This window comes from Zonotrichia leucophrys, chromosome 4, assembly GCF_028769735.1.
Source record: "Zonotrichia leucophrys gambelii isolate GWCS_2022_RI chromosome 4, RI_Zleu_2.0, whole genome shotgun sequence".
NCBI lineage: Eukaryota > Metazoa > Chordata > Aves > Passeriformes > Passerellidae > Zonotrichia > Zonotrichia leucophrys.
The window spans coordinates 55,827,533-55,852,034 of NC_088173.1; the positions used below are offsets into that span (position 1 = coordinate 55,827,533).

Consider the following 24,502-nt stretch of genomic DNA (forward strand, 5'->3'; position numbering starts at 1 on the left):
GTTGTAATTTTTTCTAAGAATCTGAAAATTCAGGCATTCATATAGTAACATGGGATAACAAGACACTCTGAAGGACCAGCAAAAGTCTTCATTTCACCCTAGATACTGAAAAGATTGAGATTTTACAGCTTGAAATCCAGATGATATTGGTATTTATGGGAGTGAAGCTAGAATATTTGAAACTTTAACTCAGTTTCAGCATGGAAAGTCCTTCAGAGTGACTCTGGGTTATTCAGAGGATGTGAACATAAAACTGAGCATTTATAAAAGGCCCCAGACCTCTCCTGTCCTTTGCAGTGTTCTCAGCAAGCTCGTCTGCTACTGGGAGCACATGGTGCCATCAAGTTTATTGTTCCTTATTGATCCATGTTGTCTTGGTTTAGGGCAAATTTGGGAGGAAACTTTCAAATGGGGTCTTTTAAGAAAGCAAATTCAAGCAGTCTTTCTTTTTCTATATGTTCCATAAAGATTTTTTTAGAGAAAAGTGGAAAAAAAAATTATTTAACAAGCAAAGCACTCACAAACATGAAAATATGAATAATAATAAACAATAGAACTTTTCATTGTTCTGAAGAGATGGTAAATTTAGAGTTTTTTTGTAGGTCAGAGATTTGTTCATGGGTGTGTCTTCAGCTTTCTCTCAGTCTCTCTGGGGCTTGGGTGTCTCTCTCCAGGGCTCAGGTCCAGCATCCTGGCTGCAGTGCAGCTTGGGGAGCCCCTGGATGACAGTCCTGATGTTCCTGGGCTGAACAATAGCTGAGCAGTTCCAAAAAACTTCTGGCCTCAGTTAACTAAAAAAAAAAAAAAACCAAAAAAAAAAAACCAAAAAACCAGCTAAAAGCAAAGGAGAGCTCTCTCCCCCTCTGCCCCTGCTGCAGCAGCAGGAATTCCAGCAGCAGGAATGTGTGGGAGCAAGTGCAGTTTCTGCAATAAACTGTGTGCTTCTTCTCCCCTCCGTCCCTCTTGGAACCAGTCTTAAAGGTGCAGAACTCAATATCCCGCATAAACAGAACAGACAAGTGGGGATACAAACCTCATAAAATCACCCTAGGATATTCCACCCATTACCCCCATATCATCAGCTTACTACCAAAACTAATATATTTTCTAATTTTAAACATACATATGCACACACACATATATGTATATATCTCATATATAGCTATATACAGATATTGCTAGTGACATTCAGCAAACAGTGACATTTATACATGGGTTTCACTCAACAATCAAGATTTTTCTGAGGTACACATCTTGTTGTTCCATCTTTCTGCATTATCCACCATGTGCAACTTGGTCTTTGAGCAAAGACAACTTCATGTCTGTACTTGAAGCAGAATTGATCCAAATAGATTTTAACAAATCTCTGTAATGAACCATTGGGACTTTGTCTATTGTATGCAGGGGCTCAGATTGGGTAGGGCCTGCTTGGTTGGTGGAACTTTGGGTGTTGACTAACTAGGTGGTCTTTGCTAGATGTTGCTCTTAATTTTTGAAAGATCTCCCACCCAATGCTTTCAAGGTGGTTTTTAACAGTCTATTGTACTTCTCCCCTTTTCCTGCAGCTGGTGCATGGTAGGGGGTATGGTACACCCACTCCATGACATGTTCCCTAGCCCAGGTGTTGATAAGGCTGTTCTTGAAATGACTCTCATTGTCTGACTCAATATTCTCAGGGGTATATGTCTCCAAAGTGTAGGGGGATACAGTATGGGTAAATGAAGGTGGTATCGAATGTAATCTTATCCCCCAACGAGTTGCAGCTGAACCAATTACTAAAGATTAGGAGCAGGGCTGATATTAACAGGCCACACCTGTAGCCAATAAGAGCAGCGGTATAAAAGAGTGGATTAGTGGGAACTGCAGTTGGGTGGTGACTACTGCAAGGATCTGGAGGAGTCAGTGCTTAGAGGAGTTGCCTATGAGAAACACTGAGGAGGTATGAAGCTCTGGTGATATGGAATCCTTGCACTATAATGATAAGAGAACTCTTGATATATAAGATAACACCCAAGGACTTGTCTTTCAAGGGCCAGGATGGTGTTATAGGCCATAGCATGAGGCACAGGGTAGGTTTCTAACCATTTTGTGGTGGCTTCTACCATTGTGAGCACATAGTGCTTGCCTTGGTGTGCCTGGGGCAGTGTTATGCAATCAATTTGTCAGGCTTCTTTAAACTTATATTTGTACCCCTGCCCACCATCCCACAGGGGCTTTGCTCCCTTGGCCTGTTTGATGGCAGCATGTGTCTCACAGTCATGGATAACCTGAGAAATACTGTCCATGTAACCATCCCTTGGTCTTGTGCCCACTTATAGGTGGCATGTCCACCCTGATGACCTGAGGCATCATGGGCCCATCGAGCTAGGAGCTAGTAAGGCGATTAAAGAGGGCCTTCTTCAAATCTCCACAGTATAGATCAAAGATTCTGGTACCAAACATAGACATCCTCCAGGCAGAAAGAGGAGGTATAGCCCGTGACGTGAGCTGTGGTTCTCCTGCATCATTGTGGGGAAAAATATGTGGGTTTGACTTCAAAATTTTAGTAGTCAGTCTGTAGTCACCCTAGGATGCAAATAGACCCTGATTACTGACTTTGTGTGCTAGCTCTAATCCACAACAAGGACAGCTGTGGAAGTTGAGCTGCCGGAAAGCATCAAGTTGAAACTGGGGGAACCTGGTCTGTAGTTAACCTAACTGATATTCATCTTAGGGTAAGCATCATTCCAGCAGCTTTGACTCCTGGGAAAGAATATGGTAATAGAACTGTTCATATAAGGTTGTGATTCTAAAAAGTTCCCCAGTTCTTCCCCCTGATTGGTTGTCATTTGATGTAGAGTTTTACATATTCCTAATCATTGTTTCAGGTTGGATCCTTACCCTCAACTCCACTCTCCACCTCTCAACTGGCCACACATATAATATATATATATGTCCTGCCTATCCTGTTTTTGGAATTAGTCTGTTGCTTGGCTTCTCCCATTTGTTGTTTTTGTCATTAAACCCTTTTACTTTTTGGATGATCCCATCTCACCCATTGATGGAATTGCCACCTTAGTCACAGAGCTGAAGCTACAAGAAATAGAGAAGGCACTCTGTGCTTCAGTCATCCTAAATTTTGTCTCAGAGTGATGTCCTTAATATTCTTGGTTCTTATAAATCTCTAGCTTGTTCTCCAAAGGAACTTAAAAGAACGGGACTCAAGGGGTAAGCTCCAAGCCTGGACCAACAGCTCTTAGAGCAAGGGACTGATCTCTGCTGGGCCCTTGTGGCTGGTTTCAGCTCCTGTTCCAAGAGGATAATGAAGAAAAGCTGGATTTCAGTAAAGAAATGGAATCTTTATTCAGCAAAAGAAGCCAGTATTAAAAACCCAGAAAACTAATCTGTTCTTTCTATTAGAATAGATGTAGACTCATCAAAAAATATAGTTCAAATTTATAAATTAATCTGATGGTAGTGATGCAGATTAAGAACTGATGGGTTTTTCATGGCTTTTAAAAAATTCTTTTAATATGTTTAGCCAGCTCTCAAGATTCCAGGATATTGCTTTCTTATCACTGTATTATCTCTTGGTATATTGTTTTTGCATCTTAAATTTCATTGTTACACCCTGACAACTTGGAATTTGTGGTCTCATATCACCACTAAGTTATGATGGTTTTGCTGTGTGATATTAATAACTTTCTCAGCATTTGTTGAACTGAAGGACCTGCCTTTGTATACCAAAGAGGGAAATAAGTGAAAATATTCTACTGTTGTTGCTGATAGAAATCGACCTTTGCGTTGTGTAGTTTCTGAAGTCTTCCAGTTCTGAAGCTGTTTGTGTGTCCAAAGTGCACCAGAAACCCCAGGCTTTGGCTGAAGTTTCATGAGGATTACAAGAAAATCTGCTGACCTCTGTCAGTGTACAACACAGGAAAAGTGTCAGAAAATGTCAGGAACTACTGTGAACACAATTGATGAGAAATCAGTGAAACAAAAGAAATATTACTATTGATAGTACCATAGTACTTATTAGCACTATGTTTAATGCATGTTTTTATGTCATCTCACTCATATCTGGCAAATGCATCAGGTACGTGAAATGAGTCTCTAATTAAAAAGAACTGCAGTGGGATCCTGACTTCATTAAAACTGCGCATTTGCCTGTGTTTAGTCATACCTGTAAGTACTTGAAGTAAGATCCTGATGCAGAGACACACTTCCATCTTTGTAACCTCTTTCAGTCTGATCTTAGAGTTTCAAAAAAGAAACAACTGAAAATTGAGATGGTATTGATTGATGTTACATGATCTCCAAAGCCTTACCTTTACTGTAAATTTGTAAGATTTATTTCTAAGGCAGAGCTGCTTTAGTGCTGAAGGCAGGAATCTCAGGATTTTGCATCTACAAGTATACTTTAATCACTGTGCTCCTGCTTCTTCACCTCTTGGATCTTGTTTTATGAATATGGAGAAATGTTTTTGAAGAGAAGAATTTTGCTGCTACTCAGAGATGAGAACTGTGGGTTTGAACAGCTTCCCTGAGCTCCAGATAAAGGCAGGCAGCCCTGATTTCTAGTTTACTCTTCTCTAACTTGACATTTTGTCATAGATAGATTCAGCAACAACACCTGTTTTATAGGTTTTGTGCCAAATAATAAGTGGTTTTGAGGATTCTGAGCCTGGAGATGATTCCTCAGAAGAATTCCATAGAGCATGTCCACAGCACTGCTGCTTCTCCAGGCTGCTCTGGTACCCTCTCCAGGGACAGGGCAGGAAGAATCAGGCTGAGCAGCTCTTTAGGCAAGCAGTTTCTTTGGCTGCAATGCTGTGATCTGGGTGTGTAGTAAACTTTCACCCAGGCCAGAGGCAGACAGAGTTTAGGCCAGGAGTTGTGTAGCTGGTGAGCACAAATTTCCCTTTTTGGTTTCTGTAAGACTCTGGGCATGCAGAAAGCTCTGCTCTCAGTTTGCACTGCTGTCCCTCAGCCTCCTGTCCCTGCCCTTCTGAGGACAGCCCATCACCATCCCCATCTAGTTGAGTGTAAGCAAACCTTTTTAGGTCATCATTTTGGATTTAGAATCCCTAGTGTCCTCCTAAATCTTGTTTTATATTCTCATGTCCTTATTCAAGTCTAATCAAAAGAGGGCGTATCTCTTAGTATTAAAGGTTAAAGAATCTGATTATCTCCCCTGGCAGTGAACAGTGTCTTGAGGTGATGTGCAAGTCATATTTGAGTGCCTCTTATTTAAGATGGCAATCTTTCATTTGCCTTTGCATTTTGTGATTATTTTATAATTGTCAATTTTTTTTCCTCAGTTCCATGGGACTAAAAATATTCCTTCTACAGGATAAAATGAGCAAAAAATTGAGGATTGTGTGAAATAGAGGCCAAATTCAGGAGGAACAATTTTTTCTAATATGAGACTATCTGAGCTCTAATGGTCATTTAAAATCTGAGCATTGAAGCTTGCAAAATGTAATTTATTGATAAGTCACATGATCTCCACATTGGTAATGGAAGTTTTGCTGGCTGGGGAAAAGGCTTGTGACTTAGTTCTCATCTTTTGCAGTTTGATGTATGGGAAGGGTGGTGTTTGCAACATGATGTAAGGTTATGGAAAAAAATACTCTGGCATAAAAAAATTTATTCAGGGTAACAGACTGAGAACAATTGCTAGCAATTGTAATCACAGAATCATAAAATCATAGAATATACTGAGTTGGAAGGGAGCCACAAGGATCATTCAAGTCCAACTCTTAGCCCTGCACAGCACCATCCCCATGAGTCACACCATATGTCTGAGAACTTTGTCAGAACACTTCCTAAGCTCTGTCAGGCTGTGACCACTGCCCTGCGGAGACTGTTCCAGTGCCCAACCACCCTCTGAGTGAGGAACCTTTTTCGAATATCCAACCTGAACCTCCCCTGAAACAACTTCAGGACATTCCCTTGGGTGCTGTCACTTGTCACTGGAGATCAGAGAGCAGTGCCTGCCCCTTCTTTTCCCCATCATGAGGAAGTTTCAGACTGTGATGAGGCCTTCCCTTCAGTCTCCTCCAGGGTGCTGGCCAAGTGCCCCCAGCACTCGAGGTGAGGCTGTCCCAGAGCAGAGCAGGACAATCCCCTCCCTTGCCCAGCTGGCCATGCTGTGCCTGATGCCCCAGGACAGGGCTGGCTCTCCTGACTGCCAAGGCACTGCTGACTCATGTTTAACTTTCCTTCAACCAGGACCCTCAAGTCCCTTTCTGCAGTGCTGCTCTCCAGCCATTCTTCCCCAGTCTTTATACACAACCAGGTTTGCTCATCCCAGGTTCAGAATCTGGCACTTGTTAAACTTCATATGGGTGGTGATTGCCCATCTCTCTAATCCATCAAATTTTGTAGATGATCAGAAGGGTATTAGCTGCATAACCTGCAGTTTTGTTTCTTCCTTTGTTTTCCAGTTTTCGTGGTAATGGAGCTCTTCCCTGGTGGTTCATCCACTGTTATATAATGGCAAGGAAAATCAAAATACATACATAAGAATTTTACAAACAAGAGAAATCCAGCATTCACTCAGTGCATTGCTACAATTGGCTTTTATTTTCAAGTCTTCTTATTGACATGGTTGAGTAAGTTTGGCTTTCTGTGTTAAGGGCTGAATTTGTCTGTCTTGTACTTTAGTTTTTTTTCTGTAAAAATGCCTTACAAGAGGGAGAATTGTATTTATTTTTCTCTCTCAGGTATATCTGTGTCCATTTGTTTCGATCATTTCTCTAAAGAGATGCCAGAAGGCAAGTGCAGCACCTTTCCTCATGTCTCAGTCTGAGGAGGAAGAACAGATGAGGGGGTGATCTGTGCTGACTTAAGCAGGCTCCTGTATATGACTCCCAGCTGCTTTCCCTGGCTCTTTGTGCCCACTTGCCCCAGAGGTTCTCACTGTGCAAAGGCAAAGATAAGAGGAATGTTTACATGAACACTTTACCTCTGGAAACAAAAGTCATGCTGCAGTACTGGAACCACTGTTTTGTTTTTGTTCTCTTGCTTCAAATTTTTCTGCTATTATTTTTATTTCTTGTTTTTTAGGTGGATGATAAAACTGATTTATCTAAAATCAAGGGTCTTCTGCCTCTTTAATCAGTGAGAAGGAGGAGCCAATCCCAAATGCAAAGGAGTGGGTATTTTTATTGTCAACATCTGTAATCACTGAGGTTGTCCACTTTTTCCTCTGTTTCATTTGGGGACATTTGATTTTAGCTTTATTTTTATTTATTGTCATTTTCCCTCCTGAGTCACTAAGACCCTCTGAAGGTTGATAAGTCCCAGTAAAGATCAATAAATGCTTTGAAAAATATTTTTTTCCATTTTTAAGAAACTGAAAACATAAAAAAATTCAGGTGCCACTGCAGAATGTTACAAAGGCTTGATGGAAAGAAATGGGGGCAGATTTCAGGGCATTAATAGCTAAATCTGCCTCAATGTCATTCACATAATTTATAATGTAAGGATTTAGTGAAAGCATAATGTAACTGTATCTATTTGATGAGTGAAGAAATACTGGGCTGTGTTATGTGACAGAATGACAATATTTTGTACAAATCTGCGCAGAATTTATGGAAGGAAATTCATAATACTTTAACCAGACATTGTTTTTCATACAGTATCATATCCCTCCCTGTGATTGTAGAGGGTGTTCCTACAGAATGAAAATATTGTCTAGTGAACAGTTTTGTTTTATTTTGAGCATTTGAAGAATCAATAAGTGTTTCCATCATTGGAACTAAAAAGACAAGTATGTGTACGAAGGATAGAGAATTCTAAGAAAAATTAAGTAGTAGACTGGAGATGAGGAGAGAATAAAGAGCTGTGAAATGTGGTGTTGGCTTATTAAAGAGCTAGCTGAATTCCCCAGGTGAAAAATAGACAGGAACAATCTACCCAGCAATGATAGTTGCAATTATTATATGATTAAATGGAATATGAACAAAATGGTTTTGTTTGGTTTGGTGGGGGTTTTTTAACTTTCATTATTTAGTAATGTGCTTTAATGCTTCTGATTATGTAATTATTTTTATTAGCAATTTTATGAACTATCTGCTTTCAAATGCTCTGTTTTTGAAAAGTTCACCTGTGAACATCTGAGCCTGTATGCAGCAGGTTAAAGGTAGTCTAGGACACAGTAACTCAACATTTTTGTTTCTTTGTATATCATAAGCACTGCTGAAGAAATGGACAGGCAAATGAAAACACTTCTATTTGTTCTGATAAAGACAAAATTATGCATGCAAGTGGTCTCATTGCCCTGCAAAACAGTCATGATGAGTTTCTTGGTTTCCAAACTATTCAGGAGTAAAACATCAAAGAAAATAATATACTTCTAACATTTACACAGTTCACATTTCAAATCCTGCCTGGACTGCTTGGTTGTTTTGTTTGCTGTTATTGAATTCAAATTGTAATGTTTTTCATTGCTGTGAGAAATGTTTCCCTATTCAAATCTTTCTCCAAATATGTTTCTCTAGGTACTCAACATCTAATAATGAAAAAGTGTATGCTTGTTTTGTCTCTTTGGTCTTCTCCTTTGATGTGTTATGAGGATAGGTTTTACTTTTATTGTGTTTTGTAAATCTGTTGTTAAGACTGAGCTGTGTGTTCAGTCACTTAGTGTGGAGACTTTATGAATATATTTATTATTCTCCTCCAGATGATAGTTTGATTTAGGTCCTGTTCTCATTGCTTTTTGTATCCCTTAAACAGCAGAGAGTTTAAGTTGTTCTTTTTAATGTTATTTGTTCTCCTTTTAACACTGGAAAAGAAATGTACTGTTGTGTTCATTCCATAAATAATTAGAGAATTTGGTGAAAAGGAGCTTTTTTTTTTTTTTTTTTTCAAATTTGAAGCCAAGAGCTGTAAAGGAATATTAAATCAAATAACACTACCGAATATCAAATAAGTAAAAAAATATCAAATAAATAAAATAAATACACAGAAGACCAGAAGCCAATGGCTGCTGTACATGTCCACAAACAGCATGGCATTGAGGCAGGGCCTTACAGAGGCAGGGGGGGCTGTGGCTAACTCAGTGCTGTTAAACATCACCTGGGTAGAACCCTTACACAAGCACACACACAAGGAATCTTACAGCATCCTCCACTGCCCAGTGTCTCCTAGATCTTCCCTTTTTCCCCTCCCTCACCATCCCTATGTCTATAAAAACACAATCTTTGCGGAAACTAGTCTAGTTGTTATATGATTACTGCAGCAAAGTACAGTTAACTATTTTTTGCATTTCATTATCTTGATGTTTCTTCTGGCCACTGAATTATGTGTCTCCCTCCCTCCTCATTCCCCCACCACAGTGCTCTTCTCTCATTCTTCTGCCTGAGAGTCACGCCTGCACTGTGAGCCCTCTTTCTGCCTGTGCTGTTGAGCTGCTGGAGTAGAGCAACCACCAAGGTGCTTTTGACTGCCTCAGGTTGGGTGACACTGGGTGTGAGCTGGGAACAGAAGTCATCTGGTGTAGGTATGCCTAAGGACAGAAGTGCATCCACAAACAGTGACAAGCAAAGCCTTAGCTGGTCCTTAGCATTTGTTTAAATAGGACTCTGTTTAGAAGAGTATGGCATTGGAATAGATGTCATTCAGTTCAATGCAAATATCTATCACTTGCTACACTTAGTGCATAAATGTATGATAATTCTCACCTGTTTCCATTAATGAAATGCTTTCCTAAGTTGTGTCTTCACCTGGCTTTCTGTAAACTCAGCTTCCCACTTGCTCCTGTGGATTCTGTGATATTTTCTACTCTGTCATTTGACTTCATGCTCTTCTCCACCACAATCCACACCAGCTCCACAAATACATTCAGGTCTACCAGGTTTCCCCTTTCTAAGCTTTGTGAGTTCACTGCTTCTGGTGCTTAGAAAAGTTCAGCCATGGTTTCAACCATGGTTTTCAGGGTTTGTTTTTCAAGATTTACAGACTTAATCCTTTATGACTTCCTTATGAAACTACTCCTATGGTGTTGTTTGTTGTTTTGGGTTGTTTGTTTCAGGTTTTTTGCTTACAAATAACACCGCTCTATTCTCATTTATGTCAAAATTGTATGTCCTCTCTTGGTTTTTGTGTTATTATAGTACAGGATTTTCAGCAGTAATGCTTTTATTTTTCTACAAGTGTGATGCTGCACGAGAGAGATTAAGAAGCTTTGACTGAGGTTTGGTAAATGGATGTATTTTTAGAGAAAAAAGACACACACAGACATTTTTCAGGATTATACTTAACTAAGGATTTTCCTAGTTCTTACTCAGACTTGAAGCCATTGCCATTTGTTTTCAATTAGTTGAATAAATGGTATTATAGCTCTCTACAAAACTTTAAATTAAAGCTGTTCTATACAGACATAATGCTATTTTTGTGTTAATTAAGAAACTTGCCGACTTACTGAGCTCATTCCATCTCACTGTTGCTGTGCCAACAGGTGTTTTGCTTCATTTGGGGATAAATTACCTGCAAATGCTTTGTGCCACACAAAACATTTCTTTAAGAATATCAGATCAACATACAGCTGTATCATTAGAAATGTTATGAAGATGGCCAGACATTGTGCACTTAATCGTTCATTAAAAACCAAGCTTTTACAACAACCCAAAACACTTTAAAATTGCCAACACTTTCAATTTTCATAAAGTTATAGTGGAAATTTCCGACATGATATTTTCTATGTTCTCAGAATTTTTACTGACAATTTTTATAAACAGCTCTTAGTGACAAGAGTGCATATTTTCCCACTGTTTTTTTTTTGCAAAAAATATACAATTAATTACGTGAGAATTCAAACAAAAATAGTAAAGGGAGCAGATATAATACTGCCAAAAAATGACAACTGAAATTTTGTACATCTGAAAAAAATTGTATTGCATCACAGAGAAGGAAAACTTTTACTATCAGAGGTATTCACATCTGTAACTAAATGACAAAAAACCCATCGTGTACTTTAAAGTTAACATTTAACTGAACATGGTTTTGAGTATAATTTTCCGTTGCCATTCCCACTAGCATTTTATTGTTGAAAAGCTATTGTTAATGATCTGAGATAAGGATGAAAAGAACTGGTGATTATGTTTGTTGGCTATGCCAAAGACTTAGAAAGGGAAATAATATTTCATGAGTTTCTGCGTGAATATACCCAGCAGGCTGAGATGTTTCTGGAGTAAGCAAGGATTTATAGCCTACACCTGCAGGAAGTGGTCCTATCGCTTTGTATAACTTAGAAGTAAAATTTCTGCTTTTCAGGCCATGTTCAGTTCACCACTTCCCACTCTGTTTTGCAAGTTCCCTGCCTCTAATGGCATGAAGCAACCTTTAATGCAATAGGAAATACTGTTTCAAGATTATGTGCCCAATTTGCCTCCCAAAACTCATTCTGAAGTCAAAATGCCTGCTCAATCAGCTTCAGAGCATTATTATGCTTCTCCTGTAAGTTTTATGCAACACTGTGGTTTTCCTTTCTTCCATTTTCTGTATTCTGTCTGCCCTGTTCCCACATGGTTTCCTAAATCTGTATTAATATCAAAGGATTAAAATATTACAACTAATTAAAATTATCCCTATTAGTGACAAAAGCAGTGTATTATTGAATTAAAACCAGTAGTTTAATCCTTGTTTCAATGGTGCAATGCACTCACAAATAGAATGCATTCCCAATTTTGCTCAGGGCAGTTTTCCCTGGAATGGGGAGTAGGGCTGAGGGAGAAGTCACCCTGCACTGCCTGGGGTCCTGCAGACACAGAGAGGCACTGCAGGATCAGCCCAGCCCAGGAAACAGAAAATGCAAAGGGAACTCCATCCCTGGCCAAGGGACATGCTGAACTGGGAGCCATGGACCTTTTGGGCTTTCATGGCTTTCTCTTTCTGACCAACACATCTATAGCAGCTCTGGTATTTGGCATGGATAAAAAAACCCTGCAAGCACACACATAAATGAAATGGCAATGTCATGCTAAGCAGATCAAACTGATTGTGAAATTCATGCTCATGCAGAGAAGAACATTGAGCTATGGTTCAAAATTTAAGCAGAAGCAGATAATGTAAGTTGGGGTTCACTGTATAAAAAATATGATCTCAGATCTTTAAAGGTACTTAGGTCTTTTACTCAAATCCTATTTTATGGGGATTTGACACCTAAATACCACTGAAGACATAAGTCATTATTAATATTGCCTTAATCACTCACAAAATCTTTAGCCTGTTTAGAGAAATAGTATCACAGAAGGTCCTTGTTCAGGTTGCTGTGCCAGATCTAAGGCCGCAGTAAAGCTTCAGAGGTTTTTAAAGTGCCTAAAAGCTTCAGATGTCAAAGCCAAAATTACATTTTCTGTGACTCACAGACCAATAAATCACTTTCTTTTTTCAGTGCTGTTATTTCCTGAATAACCCATATGAAGCAGAATTGCATTGGGAAGAATGAGATAACAAGACCAGTGGAGAGGTTGTATATTGTAAATAAGAAGGATATACTTTTTCTTTTCAGAGAAGTCTGCCATAGTTTTAATAGTACTTATGTATACAAGTTCAGGATAATCCATTTATTGTCTTCGCGTATGTATCACTGAGAACTGCTCTCCTTGCTCAATTTATGCTGAATTCTGGGGAAAAAAGTTGTCTTTGAAGCACTTAGAAGTTTACTGTTTTGTGACTTCTAAGCTCTAAACCACTCAAATGAAGTAGCAACTCATTACAAGCACTTGTCACTCTCTGTTTTATCTGAAGTTTCTATTCTCAAGTGACTTTAACAGCATTAAATCAACACCATCTACTCAAGAGTTGCCAGTCTAGTACATTTTTGCCAGATGATCTCTCTTTTGATCTGAGTCTGTGGAAAGCAGCAGGGTGTGCCAGCTCTACAATTTATCCACAATAAAAGCATCAAAGATTTTTTTTTTTTATTCTCTGAGCTCTGCTTTATCTCATATTATGGAATTTTCCTTCCCTGTGTGGTAGCAGTAGCTGAGGCCAAAAGCTGTGAAAATGGCACGGAGTGATCACTTCTGGTGACACTCATTGAATGTGCTCACTATACCATCAGAGAAACAAAATATTTCTCTGTGATAACAAACTTGGCCACCTAGCAACTGATATTTGGCAAACTCCAGAACATTTTGGTAGTGGATGAAATCTGTTGCTTTTACTTAAAAGTCAGCTAAAGGAAAGTCCTCTAAGCTATAGATTCACTGTAGCGTACTAAATCTTTGATTGTGATGGCAGCAGAGACTGTGCACAAGTAGGAAATTAAAATACTTCTTTCTGCAACTGGCTCTCCTCTGTCTCTGTCCTTCTGCCCTCGAGAGCAGAGGCAGTAGGACAGAGCTTAGATTTGCACCTCATTGCTCCAGTTCATAGCTCAGTGTGTTAATTTAAACCACTGATGAGGAGCTACAGAAACCCCTAAACCTGCACTGACACAGTGGACTAGAGCTGTGATTCTGTCATGTTGGTGCAGAAATAACAGAATTATAGAGAAAAGGGAGAGCAGACAACTCTGTACTGAGGCCTTAGTCAGCTATGACTATATTTGACATATTCCAGAAACTGCCTGTTCTGGGCATCACAAGTGGAAAGAGTGAGACTGTTGGCTGAGATTTATGATTATGAGCTGGCCTTGTGAAATTTCATCTGAACTGAGGATGCCTCAGCCAGGGAGCTAGGAGGAAAAGCTGGAGGCAGAGAGAAATTTGTACTTCTGTTCCAGCTTTCAGCAGTTCAGAAAACTTTTAAAGCTGGTGCTTGTGAAAGATTGGTATTTACAGCCTGGAGGGCTTCAGTGCCTTAGCTGCTGCTCTTGTTTGGATGCTGTCTTCTAGTTCTCTTTGAAAATTCAGCTGAAAAGGAAGGTGTCAGTTTCTGTCCACCTTTACTTTAACAGAGGACTTTTAGAGGCAGTTCAAATTATCTTGCATATCCCAGAAGCTGTGCCTTCATCTCCTGGTTTAAGACAAGAATTATAGAAGTTAATTCACTGCTCTTCTGTCAAAGTTGTACCACTGTGCAGAAAGAAAAAAACAAGACTGAGAGGGCCAGAAAGGAGAAGAAAGTAAACAACTGGGAATGTTACTTACAGCCTCATAACACACAGCCTGGCCCAGGAAGAGGCCAGCTCACATATTGCTCCTGTATTTTATTTGTGGATTCTTCAATGCCAAAATGCGTAAACAATCCTTGGGGCAGAAAACAGAGTCTGGGAGAGGGATCATAGGGGGAAGGATCAGATCCTCTGTGCTCCATTTGCTTACTGTTTCTGTGCTCCTGAGCCTTGTGCTCGTTCTACAGCAGTTAGGTCTGCACGGCACTCTGTGTGCTGAAGCCAATGATGATCTGAGTACAGCGTGAGCCAAACAAGAGATAGGAGACCAAGACCGTGTGCTCATGGGCTAATTTACTTCTTGCCATTAGTACATACTGAGCCATACTCTGGCTTCTGCATGACTCAAGCATTACTTGTATCTCCAAACCTTTTCAGAGCCCAAGGAATAGCTGTTATAACAAAATCCTGTTGAGCAATATGCTTCTAGTGTTAAGTCAAATAGTTAAAAGTAAAGATTTAAAAGTAGCATAAAGTTGTCTTAATAATCCAACTTCTTCTTGGATAAACTTCTATTCAGAGGTCGGCATAATCCTCGAGAATTTCCTCATTGCATATATAGACTATGTGACCACTATGTCTCCTGGACCAACAGTTTACAACACCAGAGGGCAATATCTTGCTTTCCAGTGTTAGGTATTCATCACAGACACCACTGAGGCAGTGACTAATCAGAAACAGACTGTCCATACCTCAAGATAACAAAGTAGTAACAGGAACAGCCCAGGAACAGCAGTCTTCTCTTGCTAACTAGCCCTAAAATCTATCTACAAATTGCATTATTGGTCACCACATCACTGCTTGGTCTGCAAAGTGAGATCAGAATAATCATTGCAGTTAATAACAAGGACACTACACTCAGTGTACAAACCACCTCAGATGCTTTATTTTAAACTATGATATTGCTGAGCTTAGTGTAGCTGCAGCAAATGTTTGATGTAGCTATTAAACATCTTAAATGCTTGAACTCTCAGATTTTCCCACTCTAATTGTTTAAGCATATGATGATTTAATTTCAGTTGATACAGAGATGTCTCTCGATGGGATCAACATCTGAACATTAAGTTTAATAACTGCCCAGCAGATTTAGTAGGGTTTTTAGTCATCACTCACTGTGGCAGAGGTGTTTCAATTCGACATTGTCCCCACATCTTCAGTTTAGTCACCTGAGTGTGTTTCTTCGCTGAAAGAGGTGACAGAAGAAGATTGACACCTCTTAATGGTGAAATAACCACATAAAAAACTCAGAATGGCTGTGATCTTTCCAAAAACTGTGGAGATTACTTCTTATATCAAATTTTCTAATTTGAATATCTCATTAAAGTAGCTAAAGTTCCATTGGATGAATCCAGGCCCAAGTGAATTTTCAATTAATTAGATTAGCAGTTAATCACTATTAACTTCTATCCACCAAGAAGTTGATAGCAATGTCTCAGTTACTAGCTTGGTGACAGGTAGTTGAGTTCTCTAATTCATTTGCACACAAACATTACAGTATTTAAAACACGATGACAGTTCTTCTTTGGGCTTTTATGGACATCTGTGGATTTTCTCCATAATATATTTTCAGCTGTTTAGGTAATATAATCGGCAGTATTGATGGTTTGAAAGACTGCATCTGTAATCTGACACAGATGTTATGTAAGAAAACACTCAATGGGCTTTTGACATAAACTGGTAAGGCATAATTTAACAGAAGATCCTTTGAATGCAACAAAATTGTGATTTACTGTGATCTCATAGAAATACCAATAGTACTATATCTCTTGCATTTTGTGCATTTGAGGGGACTTGCCCCTTAATCTGGGCATAATGAAGCATTTATTAGCATACTGTGTTTTTTAGATACCATTTTGTGTGTGTTACACTCCATAGAGTGCACTGAACCTCCATACCAATGATAAGGTCCTTTTTAGTTTATGTGCCAGATATCGAGAAGAATGGTTTCCTAAGTAATTGATATGACCTACCCCCTCTCAGGAAAATAGTTCAAGGGCAATATTTTAATAATAGAAAAATCTATGCATATAGAGAATTCTTTTATTTCACTTTTGTCCCTTCTGTTTACAACTGTTACTTCCAATACTTATTCAAGATTGAAAGCATTAAGTATTCAATTTTTTTAAAGGAGAACTTTTCATTGTCTCAAATTTTGATGCTATTTTAATGTCTACTTCAATTAGTTCAAGAGAAAATTATTTCAACTTCTGTAATAATTAATAACTTTGCCTTATTTCATCCATATTAAAATCATCTCCATGAAGTCACCGTAGTGCAGATACTGTGTGACACGGGCATTTCCTTCCAAGCTGAATTTTATTCCTCTGCATGTTGTGTTTGTGGGTGGCTTTTCTGTTGTGAGCAGCCCTGAAGCTCTTCACTCCAGGAAGGGAGTGGCATCTGTTACTGCCTGTTCACTGCAGAGAGATTTACAGCACCCCACCATTTCAAGAGTTTCATAGAAAAAGGAAAATATGCTTCCTTCAGGCTCGACTGGATTCAAAATTAGCTGCTGCTATTCCTTCATCATTTCACCTCTCTCTTGTTAGCAGTTTCACATCATGAAAGGGGCCTGGTATTACACATTCAGGGCTGTAATTTTTGTCAACTTGGTCATTACACTGCTTTTGAGGTAAAAAGTTGTCAACATCTGAGTTTTAAATTGTCCTGTGCTTGACCTACCTTAAGGCATATTTCTTTGGTTTCAGAAAGCAACACAAATTTCTGTTCTGATTTAAATCTCACTTATTATGAAGCTTCTCTGTTTTCAAAATAGCGTCTCTAAGCAAAACATTTTTTTTAAAGTGTCTTTAAATTTAAACAGCCATCCCAAAAGGCACAGTAACGTATTAATAGCTCTTGGAGAGACAACTTTTGTCTTTCTGAATTTGGCACAGACGTGGTGTAAGTATTGTCAGATAACAACTTCCCCAATTAACATAAATAGCATATGCTCAAACGGCTTTTGTTCCTAGTAAAGAGCTCACTGAAGTTGTTTGATTTTTTGGATACATGAAACATTTTATTAGTCATCCAATATGGTTATCTGGAAGTTGTTATTTCCTGATTAATAATATAAAAAGTATTGGCAAGCATGGTTCTGAAAAGGGATTTGTCATCTTAAGCATTTCAAGAGAAAGACATGATTAATGTGTTGAATTGAAACAGGAGTTAGATGAAAGCAAGCACTAGCTTCTGGATGGAAAATATTTTCCCAACCTTCCTGATTTCCTCCATATCTCTAGAGATTTATTAGTATATACAGGTGTTTAATATCCAATTTATTTTTTGTAAAATTAACGTAAGTGTATGTGGAGATTTTACCTTGAAAAGAAGAATGTGGACAGGATGATATTTACTTTTATTACTGTTTTATTTTCCTGTTCTTATAATAAATCCATTTGTTCATCAGACAGAATGCCCTGACATTACTTTTGATACAGTACCCTATCTTTGTAAGAAAAACATTGCTTTCAAACCAATTTTTTTCTGAGGAAGCAATCATGTTTTAAAAGCAAATGTTTGGTACTAAGGGAAGGAATGCTGTTGGCAAAAGAAGCTGTTTTAAATGTTAGTGAAATATATACAAGAGTACTATAGTAGTCTTCTACTTTTTATCTAGACATTTCTACTATATATACTGCATATGTTAAAAGGGCAGCTCTTAGTAGCTAATGAATATATTTATAAGAAAATAATACAGAACGTTGTAAGAAGTGAAGACAAGATACGAATTCCTGACCTTTACTCATTTTACATGTGTGTGTAGCCTTTGTGTTAACCCACAGAAAGGTTATCTTCTGAGCACTGGTTTTATTCAAGCACTTGACAGAAAACAAAAACATCATGGAATTTCTTTAATTATTTTGAATTAATTCCTCAGTAAAAAAAAGCTGAGGAAACCAAGAGACCATTGTGATAGAAAAATTTTATTTTGGTCTAAACAGGTGTGGAGATGCATTTATAGCAGCTTGACTTTGTGAGAATAAATCATAAAAGTACTGTTACTGTCCATTTTAGTGTCAATCTTTATTCTCCTTCTCATTCTAGTAGTATGTAAAGTCTGTACTGACAACTAAACAAATTCCTAGGAACATGAGTTTCACAAGCTAAGCTCTTCCTTCTCCTAACTCTGCTATCCTGCTGCCTACTTGTTCTTCATTTCTACTTAGATGATTTAGGAAGGAATTCACTATTTCTCTATTTAATAGGATTCTGAGAGTATTGAAACCAAACCACTAAACTTTAGACCATCACTGAAAGTTAGAAGAAGGAATTGAGAATTGAGATCAAGTGCAATTGTGTCTCCTGAGGCCTGACTGAAGTAAGTGGTGCTTTCATAAAATAAAATGCAGCAAGAGAATGTCTGCTTTTGATTTTCCTATCTACTCTTGCCTCCAGTGGTAGTTTTAACTCCAAATTTTTTTTTTTTCTGAGATAATATTTTACTGAGGTTTTTTACACACAGAGGTCCAACTCCATCTGATATGGGAGAGTTATAGCTAAGCTCACATCTCTGTTGTCCATATTTGTATAGGAAAGTTGGCTCCCAGAGTACACAGTGTATGATCTCCTGCACACATGCAGTCTTGGGAAAAGACACATCAAACAACACCTACTGCAGGTATTTATTTTGCAATCAACATCCATTCATTCTCTCCACACATGTTTATATCCTCGTTTGTGGTGATTCTGGTCATCTTATCTTAGTGAAGAGCAGTAATTTCACATTCTCTGTAAATTCATTACTGATGTGCATTAGTCACATATTTTCACTGAAAAATACTTCTGCTGAATTTTTCTCAGGTTGTCCAACAGAATTTACAATTTCATAGCACTGCCTGTGTTATAAATAGATATTTTTTTCCTGCTGTAACAGAACACAAATGTGTAATTAAGAGTGGGGAGAACAATTTCTGCAGTTTGTCCTTGGACTGGGAGAACAATTTCTGCAGTTTGTCCTTGGACTGGGTGCTACTACTTTAATTTGGTTTTGAGTTGTTTGAATGCAGTATTCAAACACAGTTCAGTCTGTGGCTTGCTAAAGAAGTTTGGCCAGTATTTGGAGACTGCTGAGGCTGATTCTCATCGAAATGTTAGTAGGTTCTTGTAGCAGGGACCAGAAATGGTCTTTTATGCACAAATTGCCCTCCTCAGAGATGAATGATTTATTTCTCTGACAAAAATCTCTCTTATTAACATTTGTATTACTTCAAACCCATTTTTACATCGTATATTTAGAATAGCAGCCACCAAAATCTTCATGCAATTCCTCACCTGATAACTGTACAATCCAAAAATATCTGTATTACAAAGTATCATGAAAACACCAGCACATAAAGGAAAAATTATTATGAATTCAGATGGGTTGTCACATGTAGGTCTGCTTTAGAAATACCAATACTACACTCCTCTCTCTCCAGTCACCCCCACTCCCTGCGTTTTTCCCTGTGCCTTGTTATTTAGAAGAGAATGTGTTAATCTGCATTAAAAAAAAAAAAAAAAAGAAGAGAGAGAGAGTGTAGTCTTTATTTCCTGTGATTTTCTGTAATTTTCCTTTAGATTCAAACCTCTAAATTATATAGGGAAATATGGTGCCACATTCACATGCAAACTATTTTTAGAGAACATGAATAATTACACCAGATGGTTGTTTAATTCTCTTGGCATTATCTCTACTGTACATTTATGGCTTAAAGTAATATTTCCTTACACTTTTCAATAGCTGTGGAAGGTCATGGGTAAGTCCTGTTTCGTTATTTACATTTGATCCCTTTTATAGATGTATTTCAATGATACAGCTGTTGGTGGACTACAGAGATGCTGATCTGCAAGCTTGTAATAAACTATTCAGCTCCTGGGCACAATGAAGTATGTTCATAAGAAAACTTTACATCTTTGACAGCAGATTGTTCTTAGTGTTTTATATACAAAAGAACACCACTCATTCTATGATTGCCTTCATTTAATCTTCCAGGATTTACTAAAATTACCCCATTCAATTGCATCTTCATTTATGCAGCAGTGAGAACAGAAGAGGTGTTTCTTCACATTCTGCATACCTTGACTGTTTTCTGAGGATGTAAAGAGAAAATTTCTGCACTTCAGTCTCTTTGGTTGCTTAGTGAAATAGCCTAGGCAATTACTTCCTTCTAAACTCCTAAACATTTGGACCAGTGTAAAAGATTTATTCTTTAGGTGTTATTTCTGAAAGCCACAGATTGTTATGTGTCAAAGTTAATTCGACTGATGTAGAGAGATTAAAAGCACATATTCTCAGGAAGTATCTGGCACTAGACTGAGGAGGATGAAAATTTTGTATCAAAAGAACTTTAGAATTGTATTTTTGTTCTGTTCTGGAACAAAAATAAAACCTTTCAGACACTTACATAGGAAGAGAAATATACCAAAGTCTCTGGTTTTGACTCCAAAATGCAAGTAATTTTGTTTAATAAGGGTATTTATAACCCATGTTGCTTAGAGAGCTGGCCTTAGTCATAGAAGCCATCTGTTGTGTTTAATTCCTTATATTTTGATCTGGCATTTCTCTAGAGAAGGCAGAATAAGCATTTGTTGCCTTGCTTAGACTATTGTCCTAACTGCAGTTATAGGTTATTATTTTGCCTCTAATTAATATGTTGGTGTATTTTCATTTTGTTAGGAAGATCCTGATAGTTCAGCTAAGTCTGGACTATGGGAGAATGTAAGAAAATAGAGAAATCTTGGTGACTTTTTACTCTTCAGAAGCTGGGAGCATTGAGCAACTCAGTAACAGGCTCACACTCAGGCAAATTTGGCTAAAGTCAGCAAAAAATATATATATGTATTTGGGCAATTTCTCCCTCTATATATTTATGTGCACCTGCAATTTATGTGTAACAAGCAAAAAATTTTATACCTCATGCAGCAATTGACCTTTTATTATCCTCACCCATATCCTGGGCTATGAAAAGAAACTTGATTTAGGACAGTTGGGAAGGCAAGGGGAAAAAGAAAGGTTATTCAGCACTGCTTTGCTAATTTGGTATCAATATGAAATTTCATATATTCAGATAATTTATGCATTGGAGATTATAACCATTAAAATTTCATAGTTGCCTAAATGCCTATGTTCAAGGACTGCTCTGTCTAAAGGAAATCTGACTAAGTACATATTTGTAGACCAGGTGTCAAGAAATGAAAATATATGGTGTTGTTCCTGGCTTACAGCACACTTTTTGTGAACAGTATGTAACTGAGGTGTGTGTGTAACATTTTACAGTTAACTCATAGTTCAGGAAGGGTTTGGACACTAATCTCAGGCACATGGTGTTATTTCTGGGCTGCCCTGTGCAGAGCCAAAGTTGGATTCAATGATCCTTGTGGGTCCCTTCCATCTCAGGGCGTTATATGATTCTATTCTATGATATTATATGGATGAAAGCATCAGTTCAACCTAGAGTAACTTCCCAACTCCCATCAAACCTGCCTACTTTATGCATTTGAGAAATGTTAGAAGCAGAAAAGACAAAATGTGGCAATATACATCAAGCTCATCAATTCTCAACTAATTTTAAAGATACTAAGCAAGAGTGACATGTTGATGCAAAAGAACCTTATACTTGGCATATGGTGAAGAGAAATACAGGACAGCTGCAAACATTGATGTGCAACACAGAAAACAAACTGTGGCTAGAAAATTATATCTGTCTCTTAGAAGATAAATTCTCACCATCACTCAAAGCTAAAAGAAATTCCACATCGCTGTCATTACAGCTCCCACACATGTGACTTTTTTATCACCTTATCCACGAGAATCTGTCATTTTAAATAGAAACATGAAACATCCAGATAGATTATCTAATTAAGTTTGTAACTGCAATATAAATGACAACAGAGAAGGAAGAAATACAAGCTAAACCCCAGGGTTAATTGGTGTTTAGAGCTCTAAGGTAACTGAGTTGGACTGCTCACTTCACAGGGATGTTTTATCTTGCTGAGAGCTTGCAAAAGCCTCCATGCAGTACACTGTTGGGTCAGATGTGAATATCCTGTTCATAAAAACTAACAGTGGAACTGTAATAATTCTTTTTCCTTAAATTATGAACTTTCCACAAGCAGCAAATGTGATGTTTAAATCTCTTTTAGCACTGCTTAACAGAATTGCCAGGAATCAGATAAGCATCAGAGCCGATACAGTAAGATAGAATATTAATGAAGAATAAATTGAAAGCTTTCTTTGGTTTTGTGTGGGTAAAAAAGGTCTCTCTTTTTTCTTTTTTTTTTCTTCTCTAAAAAGAAAGTTTGCTAAAAAATTTAGATAGTGATGCAAATTTAAATACCAAAACTACACCAGCTCAAGTTACACTGGTAATCAGACTCATAATTGTGTTCCAATAGAACTTTTCACTTTAATCAGGAATGTATATGATGAAAACATATTAAGCAACAACATGAAAAATGTCTTGTTGTCTCTTCTTATAGTGGGGAACTCTAGGTAAGTGGAGTACCAAAAGCTTGTGTATTTCTTTAATAGTGCTACTGTTAAAATAGGAATACTTCAGCCAATGCTGTCCATCACCTCAACACTTCATCCTGGGGCAGAATCCTCTGACATCAGATATGTGTCTTCACCTGTGAAAGAGTCATTCCTTTTGTTCATTGTTTTGGCTATTACATCAGCTCCAAGAAACATTGCTGATAGTTGAGATTTGTTATGAAATTTGAGGAGCTTAAGCCCAAAGCTTTCCCACCTCCAAAACACTACATTCTGCACATTGATTCTGTTTTCTGCTTAACAACAGAGGATGATCTCAAAATAAACTGGTAACTGGCTAAATGGTAGCTTAATGCTGATGGCTGGAAATGCTGTAAGTGTGTCATAGCACAGTAATATCATTGCTTAGCAGTAAACAACAGAACTTAAAAGATGCTGTGATTTTCTTCTCATAATGCACCTTTAATCACAAATTCATTGTACCTTCAGCATTTATTAAGGTAATAATGCAATAATTAATAATTTACACATAAACTTATTATAGAAACTGTAATATTTGGTGTACTGCTACCAGAATAATCTAATTAAAATGGAACCTGTATCACTTACAGTAGGAGGATCAATATGCACTATCCCCAAATTGTCACAATAAAGTAGCAAGTCATTTTCTATAGATAGGGCCAAATTCAACTCTCCATATTGCTTCAGAAAATCTAGGAAGAACTTCAAATAGCTCCATCAGATTTGGAATTGGACCAAATGGTACTGTGGGCAGGTGTCACTATCTTTTTTTAAAAGGATTTATTCATCTTCCCTAAAATGCATTTGAATGAAATCTGTTAATCTGCCATGTAGGTAGTGTCTGAAAATTTGATAGATGGATAGATCATATTTTCTGATATTAGTTGAAAAGGAGACACTTCTCTCCACGGAAAAAGATAGTAAGAATTGTGTGCAAAGCACTTCTTCCTTTGACAAGGCAATTGAAATATTACTATAATAATACATAATGCTAGACTAGGGGCAAATGATTACAAAGTGCATCCTTGACTCTCCCAGGCCATCCCTGAAGGTAGTGCAGCATTCTGTGTGGAAGTAACCGATGCTTTCATTTTGGTACTGATTAGACAGGGATCTCCACTTCAAACCAAACAGAAACCATCGCACAAGCTTGCTGCTGGCTGTGCCAACAAAACACAGCAGAAGTGACCTGGCAGAAGCAGTACTGAAACATTTATTCTTCCACACTTCTTCCTTGTTTCAGCTGCAGGGGCAAATTTGCATCATTCTCACCCACATTGGAACATCAGAATGTTGCTTTAGGGGACCATTACTGACCCACACTGACTCTGGTACTGACCAGTGCAACAGGGATCCTCTGCAGGATCAGGGGATTGTGGAATCACAAACCAGTTGTGGAATAAGGTAGCAAAAAGCTTTTTGTTGGTAGATACTACTGTATTCCCTCTGGGACATCTTTCTCCGTAATTGAAATACATGACCTTGTATAAAGACTTTTACTTTAATTCCTTTTTAAAATTACTTTGGCCCTGACACACAGACCTGCTTTTTAAAAGAATGCACAGTATTCTAAAATTGTAATGGAGAAATTTCTAATCTTATCAAGGATTAAAGAACTAAGCTGTCTAACCAGGCTTCATCTGTGTGCCTGATTTTTTTCTGCAAGTCTCTTGTGCCTGCAGTACATTCCTAAAGTCAGCAAGAATCCAGCAATGAACAGCCCAACATTTTTACAGATAGGTTCTAGTAGCAGAACTTGTTTTTACATTGCAGGATAACTCAGACTGTTACCAGCATTTCTCCAAAACTCAGCAGGCTGTCTCAAAGGGTCATCTAAGTCAAAAATCCCAAATGATTTCTTTTTCTATAACTTCATATCTACTTTCTGACAAGGCCTGGTA

The 24,502-nt window shown here is 37.9% G+C and overlaps 1 long non-coding RNA gene across 1 annotated transcript; it reads left to right on the forward strand.

Annotated features, from left to right (window-relative positions):
• Nucleotides 1-1,864: 1,864 nt before the first annotated feature.
• Nucleotides 1,865-24,235, forward strand: LOC135447469 (uncharacterized). Its single transcript, XR_010440147.1, has 5 exons — nt 1,865-1,939; nt 7,051-7,138; nt 18,316-18,428; nt 18,642-18,728; nt 23,845-24,235. It is a non-coding gene; the product is annotated as an uncharacterized LOC135447469 (long non-coding RNA).
• The last annotated feature ends 267 nt before the right edge of the window (nt 24,236-24,502 follow it).